We start from the raw sequence: 12839 nt of genomic DNA on the forward strand, positions 1-12839 counted from the left end.
TGCTTTTATGTTTTGTTGTACACGTGTGTTTTGCAGTCATGAGTCTCTCAGAGGCAGTAACAGCCACATGTTAGCCACTCCTCAAGATGGTATCCATCCATCTTTGGTCTCCATGGATACCAGCTGTGCACCTGAGCAAAGTGAAATCCATTTGTTGGTTGGAAATATGAGATCGGCAGATACGTGTGCATTCTGGTCAATTTTTAATTGAGTTCAACATGACTGTGTAATAGTCACAAGGAGGGTAATATGTTCAGCAGACTGCGCTGTGCATGAACACACACCCTCCGCTTGCACTTTCATCCTCTGTCTCTCGCTCGTGCTCTCTCTCTCTAGCGATTAGGTATAATTGCTGTCATTTTTTCTCTCGGTAATCGAACTCTGTGTGGGCACCAACATGATATGACACGAAAAGTACTGGGCCTCAGCACTTGTTCTCCGATGCTGAGGAAGTTAATTAAATTCACAATGAACCTCTGTCAAAATACACCCCAGATAATTCAGTTGTTTGGACAGTTTTCGCAATGGATTCCTGCTGGCAGACTGTATGTGTGTGCTCCAGCAGCAGTTCTGTTTGGAGTAAAGGAATCAGGTAGGAAAAAATGACAAGTTAAAACAGCTAATGAAGAGAGATATCAGCTGAGTATTTTAACAGCTGTGGGTGACAAGGAAGAGGAAACGGATTTGAGCACAGCCAAGAAAGAACATATTTGTTAGTCTGCCATGAGTGCTTAAATCCTGAGGAGAAAGATCACAGAAACCAAAAAAAAGAGGAGTGTCAGTAATCTATCACAGCGTTAGAAAACAGCATCAGATTTTGAGTTAATGTGTGTTTGTTTTAAAGACAAGTCACTTTTTTTCCCCATTTCAGTCATTTCTTCAGCAGCAGCTATTTTTTATTTAGGATAAATCATGACTTTTGGATTGAAAGCTGGGCTTATCTTGTAAGACATCCTGGAGTAAATGGTTTTGTTGCAGAAAGGGAGAGTTTGTTGCTGTTGGTCCTACCTAATATGTCCAGCTCCAAATACAGATTTTCCCACCTCTCTGGAAATGGATAAAATCTCTCTAGAAGGAAGCCTCTTCACTCGCTAGCCATCTTTGTAACACCACCAGGCAGTTATTTAAGCGGATGTTTTGAAGCTACTCTTTAAATCAGCTTTGGTGAGTGCAATAACGTTATTTTCAGTGGTCAGCACAACATAAAATCCTTAAAGTCTGTTAATTTTGCCCCCAAATAAGGTTTAAAAATCTAAAAGAAGATATACTTTTGATCATACACGTTTCCATACAGCCAATAAAGTCAACATCTCTTGCTCTTCCCAGCAGAGCACTGAACAAATGACGTGCGGATTCACATGATGAATGCAGTTAGCCAAGATAAAAACAGAAGCCAGTTTCTCAAACCTTTGTGAGAGATGTGTTTTACAGTGTGTGCTGTGACACACTAGTCACAGCCAATCAGGCATAACATTCTGACCTCCTAATATTGTGTTGGTCCCCCTTTTTTGAGGCATGGACTCTGCTAGACCCCTTGCAGGTTTGCTGTCATATCTGACACTAAGATGTTAGCAACAGATCCTTTCCAGTCCTGTACTTACAGACTTGTTTGTCCATCACATCCCTCAGATGTTCGATTGGATTGAGATCTGGGTAATTTAGCCAAATGAACACCTCAAACTCATTGTTATGCTCCTCGAACCATTCCTGAACCATTTTTGCTTTGTGGCAGAGTGCATAATCGTGCTGAAAGACACTACAGCCATCAGGGAAACTGTTTCAATGAAAGGGTGTACATGGTCTCCACCAGTGCTTAGGTAGGTGGTACGTGTCAGTGTAACACCTACATGTATGGCAAGACCCAAGATTTTCCAGCAGAACATGGTCTAAAGCATCACACTGCCTTTATAAGCTTGCCTTTTTCCCCATAGTGCATCGTGATGCCAGCTGTTCCCCAAGTTAAGTAAATTTGATTCATCAGACAAAGCCACCTTTTTCCATTGTTCCGATGTGCTCGCTTTTAGTGGTGGACAGGAGTCAGCATGAACACCCTTACTGGTCTGCAGTTATGCAACAAACTGTAATACTCTGTGTATTCTGGCACCCTTCTAGCAGAACTAGCTTTAACCTTTTCCGCAGTTTGAGCTATAGTAGCTCATCTGTTGGATCAGACTACATGTGCCAGCCTTCACTCCTCAGATGCATCAGTGAGCCTTGGATGCCAGTGTCCTTATCGCTTGTTCATCACTGTTCCTTCCTTGGACTACTGTTGATAGATACTGACAACTGCAGACTGGGAACACCTCACAAGAGCTGCAGTTTTGGAGATGCTGTTGCCCAGTCATCTAGCCACCACAGACCACTGGGTAAGAGTACCTCTCAAATCCTTACGCTTGCTCATTTTTCTGCTTCTAACGTCAATTTTGACGACCAAATGTTGACTCTGTCCCTAATATATCGTACCCACTAACCATCCTAATATTATTTTTGGCATTCATGCACGTTCTTCTTTTTTCCTTTCCTTGTGTGACCATCATTGGCTTATATTTCACAGCTACACAGGACAAGACGATCTATCTTTCTCCCCACTGAAATAATGGCCATGTTCTAGGTGATGCTGACCTTGTGCTTTTGGTGTTAATCCCCATAATTCATCCTCAGCATGGCCATAAACTGTTAACCCTTTAGACCCCAAAGGCCACAGCAGTATAATTTGCTACCATTTTTAGAAGCTTTGTGCTTTACCATTTTGATTCAACAGACATAGAGCTACTGTGGCTGTAAGCAGTAGTGGGATATTTCTGCACTAAATTGTGAATAAGCAACTGATCGTTTGAGGGCATTTTGTATGGATTGAAGCTCTTTTGAAAGATTCAGAGCACTTTAAAGGTATTTTTTCTTTTACAAACGAGCATGATGTGTTATCCATGTGTCATGTTCAAAGACACAAAAACCATCAGGTAAAATTAAGACAGTTTTGCTAGATTTAAACAAAACAAAACCTTTTTTCACTCCCACAACATACTGAAGTTTGATGATTAACCATTCACAATACATTTTAAAACACCAGGTACACCTGATCTGCTGGGTTCTATTTCTGAACATCTTTCTGCCAGCTAACAATTGTATATACCATTAACAACCAACAATACCAGTGCTAAGTAACCAAAACGTCTCCCATGAAAATGACCGAATGCCATGTAGGGATGAAATCTTTAAACTATTTCAATTTCAACTGCTGTTTATTTAGTTTATTTAATGGCTGCCCTGGTTCCTCAGCTTCCCTTGCATATATCTCAGTGGCAATGCATACAGACAAAAACATCTTCCTCCACTATTGACCTATCTAACAAGATCAATTGGATTAGATTAAAGCATGCTGTTTGTACATTCTGCCTGTACTCTGCATCCCACATAGCAAGGAAGTCTGGCCCGGATCTGGTGTCAAGCCGGCACTGCTGTCTGACTTCTGGCAGACGTATGTCATCCAGATATGGGCCAGGCCTGGCATAGATGGCACTGTCTATGTGATGGCATGCCATATCTAGCTTGATTGTGGTTTGGTGTATGTGGCCCAGGCTCATAGAAAACAGGTCTTCCCTGGATCCGGCATCAAGCTGGCACTTCTGACTGACTGGTGTCATGGCAGGGTGCATGTCAACCAGATGTGTGCCAGGTCTGGCAATGATGGCACTATTCATGTTCCTATTTTCCTATTTGAGTTAGAAGGCCCAAATGCCATGTTGCCATACTATACTGCAATGGTAGCCAATGTTTCAAATGCAGCTTAGACAGGTTTGTGAGTGTGCACTTTATCCACAACCCAGTGAAGGTTTACTCACGCTCAGCCAGTGGGTGGCTGTAGCTCAGGAGGTAGAGCAGGTCACCTACTGATCGGAAGGTTAGTGGTTTGATCCCTGGCTCCTCCAGTCTGCATGTCAAGAGTCTGAATGTGTAAGAATGTAGTTAGGAAGCACTCAGTTTAAAGAAAATGTGTGATTGACTGAACATGGAATGTTGCTTCCTTTTATGCTGTTTGTGACTCAGTTACTGTCATCTATGTATGTATCCATGATCGTTTATGTTAACGAGAGAGTGGGGAGTGAGTTGGAGGGTGGGGAGGGCTGCTTTTAACCATGTAAAGCACTTTGTGCTACATTTCTTTATGAAAAGTGCTTTATAAATAAAGATTGATTGATTGATTAATGTCTATTGCTGTTGATGCCAGCTCTGTCCTATGCTCAGGCTTGTTGGTCTTCTCCATCCCTACAGCCTCCCATGTATGCATGTGAAATCAAAAGCAAGTCCCAGAACAGAGATGTACAGCAAGTGACAGCATTTTGACATCACAAAGGTAACGGATAAAATTATTTTTTTATGAAACCTAGAAGGTAAACAGGGCTTGATCGGATCTGACAGGAGAGTTATGAGTTGGAAACAAGCAGGGGCTGAAAATAAAACCAACACATCTGCTAAAAACTCCAGTTGCTCTGATGGCCACTTGAGGCCCCACGTAACAACTGTAGGGTGGATGATTTGTAAGTCATCCATGTAGATACAAGTAAGTCAAGTTATTGTGATTGTCATGTGTTGTAGCAAATGCAGCAGATTGCTTTCTGCTCAGCTTCATCTCAACTAATCCAAATCAAGGAACTGGATGTCTTCAGTTTGTCTGGGCTGTTTTAAAATACTCCTCTATAGTACAGCCCAACAAACCAAACCAAATTTCCCACATCCACATCACTTACCTGTCATTGAGTAAAGTGTGTTTGAATGCTGGATTCTGTTTTTTGGCCAAAAAAGGAGGACAAAAACCTTCACATGTTGTTTTTGCACGAGTCTTAAACTATACTTTTTATTTTTATTTTTATTTTTTATCGAATAAAAGTATAATCTTGCAGTAATTCAGGGTAATTAGGGCAGTCAACAACTGAGGGAAGCATTTAGTTTATAAGGTCTTTTTTTCAATAGCTACATGAGCAAATGTTCAATTTTAGAGTTACTTTGATGTATTTTTTAATGTGTTTTGAAAAGCGTAGCTAGTGAATGATTCAGCCGGAGGATATTAGAGAGACTTGAATGCTTCAAATAAATTAACACAAAAGCACAACTTTGCATAATGTGCAAATGCAGAGAGTTGTGCTTCCACATGCACACACAGGTGCACGTACGCTTTCTCATTCACTAACACAGATCTGACCTATGAGTCATTCTGGCTCTACTTCCAGACACCCTCTCTCTCTGCCTCCCTCCCTCCCTAACCTGCTGGATGTCACAGATGGATGCAGCAGACAGCCGCAGTCTTAATGCTGTTTCCTGTCTCTCTCTGGGCACTTAGCAACCGCTCGGCTAAGGGCGAGTTTAACCAGCAATTAAAGGAGAAATTCGTCATCGCTCACCATTACAGAGAAGGATCGGGACTGGATAAACCAAAACAAAAGCATGAACAAGACCACTGAGTGAGAAACTGGGCTAATCATAAGATCAGCTTTGAATAATGTGTGAACTGATGTTTCATTAGAATTAAAATCACTCTGCGGTCCGAGTGACATGGGGCTTTATGGGAATTTGAAACTGACCAGTGTGTTCCCTGAACTGTTATCCTGTGGTTAGGTTATTGCTGACTGCAAGTCTCTCTGAGCCCAACGCAAATATATCAGCTTAGTGTGGTCCTAAATTAAAGCATGAAATCTTTTTAAAGAAAAAAATGTTGCACACAATCTCATGGCTAGCAAAGCTCACTCAGTCTGCAGATTTAAACAAAACTCTTTCTCATACAGTCAGTTCTCAACAAAAGCTTTTCCTTCTCTAACAGTAACTGTCCATGTCACAGCTACAAATCAGGTGCAGTCAGGTTTCAGTCCCTGAGTGCTGAAGCCCGGCATTCATAAAAGTCGCCAACATGCTGCTGACTCAATGATTGCAGATTTTCAGTCCTCCTCTGGCAAAAACATCAGCACAGAAAATCTAAGGAGCTTGGAAAGAAAAGCGTCTGGACTTCTTTAAGTTTCTTGAAGATGTTTCACCTCTCATCCGAGAAGTTTTTTCAGCTCTAAGAGCAAATGGTGGCGAGTCCCAGTATTTCAAGGTCACAAAGGTCATTCTTTCAAGGATGCCAACGTTCACATTTTGGACAGAGAAGACAGATGGATTGAAAGAGGAGTGAAAGAAGCCATCTGTCATGGTCCTGTATCTGATGACTCGGTGTTTTGTGTTTATTAATATTGTCTTATGTTCTTGTTCATCCTGGTTATGCATTCTGTTAAGCTTAGGTTTCGGTTCTGTACCCCCTCTGTTCCAGTTCAGTCAGGTCTCTGTGTAAAGTCCGTGTCTCTGAATCTGTGTCTCTGCATGCGTGTTGAGTTTCCTGTTTTACTTTGAAGGTCTTTGTCTTATGTCAGTGTCACAATGGGTTCACCCAAAACCTTGGCTAATTGCGACCCACACCTTGGCTTGTGTGATTAGGTAGAGGATCAATAGGGGGATACTCCCATAGGGGTTAAATTTCTGGGACTCTCCACCATTTCCTCTTAGACCTGAAGAAGCTTTTTGGGTGAGAGGTGAAACGTCTGCAAGAAACTTAAAGAAGTCCAGACACTTTTCTTTCCAAGTTCCTAAGACTACGACAACCTGGATGACTGAGGACCTTCACAGACATCAGCATAGAAACGGTGCACCGGAAGCTTTATGGCATGGGTTACCATGGTGAAGCAGTTCCTGTAGGTGTGACGTGTAGTAGGTTGAGTTCTTTTGTCTATATAGTATATTTGACATAAGTGCGTTACAAGCAATTATATAATAGTAATTATATTAATGAGTTACACTGTACATTACCTCACCTATCAAGAATTGGGCAGATGGGTCATGCCACAGCCTTGATTCAGTGGATCAACAAAAGTATGCACATTTTAAAGTTGAAATTCTTTAACAAATAATGATAAAATACACACAATCAATATTATGCCTACATATCAGGAATCATGCTTTTGCCTGTTGGTATTTTCTTCATGCATTTTGAAATTGCTATGTCTATATTTTAATTTTTCGTGTGCTTGGCTGTCTTGTTATACCTGTGAGAGTTAAGATCGAAGAAATTGGTTTAATAACCAAACAGGACTTGACTTAAAAAACATTTGCATCTCCTTGCTGCTCTCAAGCCTGTTAAACATGACTTTATAAGATGCAACGCGTGTGTAACAAAACATGCATGCATGAAAAGGGCAGACTTAATTCTTTAAGTCAAGTGAGTCATACTGTGGCATCTCAACACCTTCTAATTATTAATGTGGATAGTTACTGAGGGGTTTAAGTGTCATCCCCATGCAGCCGTTATGCCCATATGACAGAAGAGAACAGCTTTTCAGACACTGAGCGCTAAACAGGAAATGTTACACTGTATGTGAATGTAATATGTTATGACAGTCTGCTGGTCTTAGCCAGGTCTGGAGGAAAGACTGCAACAAACAGCAAAAACATGTGGTGTGATGTGTTGAGACAGCTGGATATCGTGCTAACACTCAGCCTTGCTAGCAACTTTCCAAAGTGGTCACTTGTGGTATTGCAGTTTAAAAAATCCTGTATTTTCCCGTAATTTAAATTTCAGCGATGAAATTGCTGCTTCACAACAAATGTAGGAAGTTTGTAACTCGCTCACTAGAATTTTCTCAACAAATTAAAATTAGCATTGTGGCTGCCTCAATCAACGCAGACAGTTACAGCTGATCAACTTCACCTGGTCCAATTCAAACTGGGCCTTTGGTCTGTATTTGTTGGATTTGTCTCTTTAAAAGCATGTTTTTATTAAAACAGTTTTGATGAGTGCAATGCAAATATTTCTTTAGTATGTAATGTAGCACTAATGAGTGTCTCATCTGTCTCCAGAAAAATAAAGACAATGATGGTCATATAGCTAAACTGGAGCTGTCATAAACCCAGCAATTTGCCCAAGGGGTGGACTCAAATGCAGACACCCCACACACTGGAAAACCATTTACAACAGTCTTTATTTAACCATGAAAATCACAGGGGAGAGGGGATCTGGGGCAGGAATGGCTGTGGGGACGAGATGGCGTCTAGTACTGGAGAGTGGGTCCTGGAAACCGGGTCATGGAGGGGAGAGCCGTGACAAATAAACTGAGGAATGAGGGAGGGTCTGCGAGAGCTAACAAAAGATAACAGAGGAGAGTTTGCTAGTGAGTTTGTTCGTGGAAGTATCAGACACAGTTCAGCAGCCAGAGAATCCAGGTTGCAGGGGCAGGTAACCAGGCAGGGAATATATTTCCAGATATTTCCAGAGCAGAAGAATGAAAGTTCACTCCGGTGAGTCCAATTTGCAGAAGCGACACCCTCGCCGGAAGGCACATAACAACCTGGCAGGTTGCTCTGGTGCTCTGGGTTAAGAAGCCCTCCTGCTGGTTGCACGTAGACAAAGCCCAGGTGAGATGTAGGAAGCTTCACCCCAAAGGTGTGGACAGCAGACCGGCAGCCACAGGTGGAATAGAATAAAATTTGTAGGTAACCTAGTGGGGAGCTTATAATACTATAAAGACCAGAGTTCCTTGAGTGGTAGTCTAAATTATTAGACTACCACTCAGTGTAAGGTTTGTGCCATACATGTTTAAAATCGTTTTTTAGGTTTCTGTAGAAGTATGCAAGTATGCACAAGCTCTTTAATCAAAAAGATATTTTTAATGGAGAAATATAATTACAGTAAGAATAAGTATTGTAAAAGTAGAAAAAAACACCGAACCACAGTATTATTTTGTATTTACTTTCATATCTCAACAGAAAAAAATAGTTTTAGTGGTTTAATGCTTGATTGATTTCTGACTTCTGCTTTCAGTTCAGTGAATTCAGTCATTTAGTTTTAATCAAGTTTTTTTTTGACAGATTAAAACAAATGTTATGGCAGGTGGTCTAATTATTTATTAGCACTGTAGGTGCAAAACACACAAGATCAGAGCAGAGCAAAAAGAAAAAAAGAAAAAAACAGCTGATACAAGCCAATACAGTTTATCCCATCTATGACTGTGGTATGCTAAGTCATCTGTACAGCAGACAGGAGAGACCTGTGAAAAAAAAAACGCTCATAATAAAATATTCAGTAGATCTGTGCTGTGGGAGCTTTGGGATCGAGAGAATCAATAAGAGGAAGCAAACGACACAGCATCTGAGACATATTTTTAAGAAGAGATGAAAAGGGGAGGTTGTAAACGCTGCGGGTTAAGAAGTGCAACAAGCCCTGAGGAGAGCTGAAACCCCAGTGTTCAGCTGAAATAGAAGCACAATTCAGCTTATGACTGCAGCCTTTTCTTCTGCTGTCATGCCCACTGACTGTTAGTTTTACGGTTTTGTGAGTTTTTTGCATCGCCTCATGTGCACCCCTCGCGTGTCCCTCCATGTGTTATGGTGTCTTCCGGTCTTATGCTACTCTCTTTGCGTTGCTTCTTTTGATTTTTTTTCTTCTTCCTGCCCTCATTTGTTTCCCTTGTGTTCAGTCACTTTAGTGTATTTATTGCGGCTTCATTGCCTCGTGCACTCTTAGAAAAAGATTGTATGTTTTCCCTTATTTATTTATTTTCACCTTGTGTTTTTGCTGCCAACTTTTGTCATCATGTTTTCATTATGTTTTTTTCTTTTCCTTTTCTGTCTTTTTTTAAAATTAAAGTTCTCCATTTGCTTTTTTGTTTGTTTGTTTTTTTAAAGTCTGTGTCCTGTGTTTGAGTATTTGTTTTGACCATATTTAACATCTACGACCTTGGCCAGTTTTTACACGGTTGAAGCAGCCAGTGTTGCTGCCCCATGCCAGTGTGTTTGTGTTTTTCTACAAGTCAAAATAACTCCTCTTACATTGTAGTTTCTTTACTTGTACCCATGGCATTGAATCCCCAAGGATTACAAATATAACTTATAGCTTTAAGTTGTAACCATGGTAAGCACAGTTTTCATCATTCACCTGAGAGTTATCCTGCTGCACTTGAGCACGACATCATCAGTGGCTGTCTGGTCAGTTGGCATGAATGGCATATTGATACCATTTGTAGCTGTCAATAACAAGTGGGATGAAAAATTCAGAATAATTAATTCAAATATGAGGACAAATAAAATGGTTCTATATTTGGATCTGATTAATTGATAAGAAAAGTTTCTTTTTTTCTTTCAGAATGTCCCCAGACTCAGTGAAACACAGGATTAAAGACTAAAATCTATGTGGGCAGTTATTCTGGAGACTCTCTTCCAGTTAATGTGTTGTAAGCAATAACTTTAAATTTAATGGTTAAAACTTCACAGATGGAATCATCAATCAAATCTGACAATAACTAACTTAATACATTTCTTGACTTATCAAAAGCAAATACCTTAAAATCCTCACAAGTTATCCTCCTGCAAATCATCTGCAAAGCTGCATCCTTTATAGGAAAAAATAAAGATAGCAAGCATTACGTCACCAACAGGTTATGAAGCCTTGAGCTGTGAGCTTTGAAACCGAACATCACAAGCTTACGCCGCCACATCCAGGTTTATCCTACTTTCTGGACCCAGTCATCATTCACAAAATACACTTGAGGTGTATTTTCAGGCTTCAGACTTGCAACTAGTGAATGAGTTCATAAACTCTTTGGCAAAGTGTTTACTGAGGTCGCACACGGAGGAACTGAAGAGTTATTTTCTAGGCTTCTAAACTGCTCGACTTCTTTTAGGAACCAGAAGAGTCGCCCCCTGCTGACTACTGTGAAGAATGCAGATTAAAAACCCTTAATAATGGGTTTTACTTTTCAGACCTGAAAGCTAGCTCCATCTCCATCTAAATAAATGGACTCATCCAAATGTCATGCTAGTTCATATTACGCAAGTGGTTAGCAAGGTTTATAATGAGCAGCAAACCGAAATCATGGCGCAGGGTGTAATAAAAAGGTCGGTCCACTGTGTCCATTTCACACTTCGCCTCTCAAATGTCTGAAATGTGCACATTTCACACATTTAGAAGTTGGGACCATTACTTTCCACTCCACATAGTCTGCCAGCCCAGACCTTGACAATACATCTTTTGCTCACTACCAACTTCTTGGCTTTAAATGTTTAATCTCCCCCTGCTGATAATGTAACGTTTGCATGCGTGTTATTTTTAGGCTTTAGCTCTCTAAAGCAGGATTCTGTCAGTGCCAGCCTGTGTTAGCCTAATATGGTTTTTCATGTGCTTCTGGATGAATGCCCATCTTTATTTGCATGTGTGCCTACATTTGTGATACCTGCCTGTCCAACCGGTATCTGCTGCGACCCTGGAGCAGAGGGTGCACTCCCTGCAAGCAGACTATGAAGCTGGGGAGCTCAGACAAGAGCTTTAACTTTATCCCTACAGATACAGTCAGGAGTCAAAGCTCAGCCTCTCTGCTCTTCCTCCCTCTTTTGCTTCTCTATAAATTTTCCATAGTAATGCATTACAATTTATTTGAGAAGCCTCACATTTAGCCCCCTGCTCCTTTACAAGTATCCCCACTGTTTTTGGATGTGTCACAGCACAAAGATTGTCTCACAGATATACCAGCAGGGCAAAAGAGGAGGGATGGGCAGGTTTATTTTTGTCTTTCAAGAGGATATAAACAATAAATATTTCCCTGCACATCCACAACACAACATCTGCTCTGTGGCTTTAAGATGAAGGGATGAGGCAGAAGCCTCATTCAAAAGCAGCAGCATCAAAGCCCAGTGAAAAGGCAGCATGACTCTGCACTGTATTTCAGAAGCAACGAGTGGATAGTCTGAGGGTTTTTTTTCTTTGTCCTCAGTGAAAGCTCAGTGAACCTAAAAGTTTAACTTTGCAGCAATAATTTGAGAATAATGCTTCAAGATGCACCAGACTAATCCAGTGCATCCAGTCCATAATATCCTCAGACAACTACTCCTAATCTGTTTTTTTGGGGGGTTTTTTTAAATAAATTTCATCGTCTCTCTGTCTGTGTCTCAGCAGTTGCCTTGGGCAGGAAAAGCAGGAGAAGAAAGAGATATGCTTAATACAAAAGAGAAAAGATCATGCACCAATGTACTATTACTGTGGTAAAGCAGTGCTGCTGTGTGATGTGTTGTGACAAGACTGATTAAAAGTGGCCAAGAATAGGCACAAGTGAGGGGGTGGAGAAGGAATGAGAGGATTGTCTTATAGAAACCACGAGAAGTTTAATTCACATTAAGTCATCTCAGCGTGCAGTACGACCAAACAATAACAACTGGAAACAGGCGCAATAATAAATCATAAATAAATATCATGTTACGGCAACGTAACATATTAACAAATAATTGCAAATAGTAGGAACTGTTTGGGGAATTATTAAAGCTAAAATCAAATGCTCAGATGTGTCACCATAAACCCACTCAGCTAGTCACAGCCTCTCTCAAGCAAGCGAATTCAAAGAATACTACCAAATTTAGCATGTTAGCTCCTGTTACCTGGAGCAACTGCAGCAAAATAAAGATTGCTGCTCCAGGTAAAATACACAGAAAATAGTAAAAAGAGTTTATTCTGTTTATTTGTCTATTTAAGTTAAGTCTAAAATGTTCCTTTTTTTTGTTGCTGCATAAACTCTGATATGGCTTATGATGCTGAAAAGTTTTGGAGTTCCTGTAACCTGCATTCTTTTTTATCACCACTAGGGGGCATCTCCACTGGTTACAACAACAAGTCCAGTTAAGAGACTACCAAGAAAAAGCCTCGTGTTCCATTATCTTGGAGAGTATATGGGTACAACCAGTTGTTTCAGGTCTTACTGAAAAAAACATGATGCTCATTTTGTAAATTGTTGTCACCATCAGAGCCAAACTGACAAGTCACCCGACGGCATCCT

The sequence above is a fragment of the Neolamprologus multifasciatus genome, chromosome 14 (genome assembly GCF_963576455.1).
Source record: "Neolamprologus multifasciatus chromosome 14, fNeoMul1.2, whole genome shotgun sequence".
Classification (NCBI taxonomy): Eukaryota; Metazoa; Chordata; class Actinopteri; order Cichliformes; family Cichlidae; genus Neolamprologus; species Neolamprologus multifasciatus.